Raw genomic sequence first — 1,265 nt, forward strand, 5'->3', positions numbered from 1 at the left:
ATGCAGGGAGAACACGGTATACATACTAAATAAATAAATCTTTGAAAAAAATAAAGAAGGCCAGAAGTGGTGGTGCACGCCTTTAATCCTAGCACTCAGGAGGCAGAGGCAGGTGGATTGTTGTGAGTTCGAGGCCAGCTTGGTCAACAAAGGCAGTTCAGGACAACCAAGGATACACAGAGAAACCCTTTCTCAAAAAAACAAAAACAAGTACTCGATTCGGGCAGCACATATACTAAAATTGGACCGATACAGAGAAGATTAGCATGGGCCTTGCACAAGGATGACACGCAAATTCATGAAGCGTACCATATTTTTGAGTGGGACAAAAAAACACAAAATAGTTGGAGGATCTTAGTTTTTGCTTAACTGTATAGCCAACTGTTAGCTTTGGTTTGAAATGAATTAAGACATAGTTATCAATAATTTAAAATACAATCATAAATCTGTATTTCTCTTTTTTGTCATTTTCTCACAGAGTAAAAAATAAAATAATGACTACAAAAAACAAATAAACAAAGATAAAGTAAAAAAAAATAGAAGGCTGGAGAGATGGCTCAGTGGTTAAGGCGCCTACTACTCTTCCAGAGTGCCCCCATTCAATCCCAAGCATCTGTACACATGGCAGCTAACAACCATCTATAACTCAAGTTCCAGGGGCTCTGACTCCTTCTTCTGGCTTCTTTGAGCATCAGACATGCATAAAAGAGAATGGCCCCTCATAGGATGAAATGTTTAAATACCTGGTCCCCAGTTGGTGGAACTGTTCGGAAAGGATTAGAGGTGTGGCCTTGTTCCCAGTGTACCTCCTTCTCTCTCTCTCTCCCTTTCTCTCTCTCCCTTTCTCTCTCTCTCTCTCTCTCTCTCTCTCTCTCTTTCTCTCTCTTTCTTCCTCCTCCCCCTCTTCTTCCTCCTCCCTTCCCTATCCCTCCCCCTTCCCGTCTGCCTCTTGCTTCTAACTGAAGATGTGAATAAAGATATGAATTCTCACCTGTTCCTGCGATCACACCTTCGATCCACCATATGAATTCTAATCTGAATTCTTAACCTCTGAAACCTTAAGCCCAATTAAATGTGGTGTTTTGTCACAGTAATAGAAATGTAACTAACACAAACATGTCTTCAGGCAAAACACCCATCCACATAAATAAAATATAATAAAATTGTTTTTAAAGAAGCCAAACGTGGGGGGCTGGAGAGATGGCTCCGTGGTTAAGGGCACTGTCTGCTCTTTCAGAGGTCCTGAGTTCAATTCCCAGCAACCA

General features: G+C 41.2%; 1 non-coding gene across 1 annotated transcript; it reads left to right on the plus strand.

Moving 5' to 3' along the window:
• Positions 1–210: 210 nt before the first annotated feature.
• Positions 211–318, plus strand: LOC127211093 (U6 spliceosomal RNA). The gene has a single exon (XR_007833377.1). It is a non-coding gene; the product is annotated as a U6 spliceosomal RNA (small nuclear RNA).
• The last annotated feature ends 947 nt before the right edge of the window (positions 319–1,265 follow it).

Source organism: Acomys russatus, chromosome 28 (genome assembly GCF_903995435.1).
Source record: "Acomys russatus chromosome 28, mAcoRus1.1, whole genome shotgun sequence".
Lineage (NCBI taxonomy): Eukaryota > Metazoa > Chordata > Mammalia > Rodentia > Muridae > Acomys > Acomys russatus.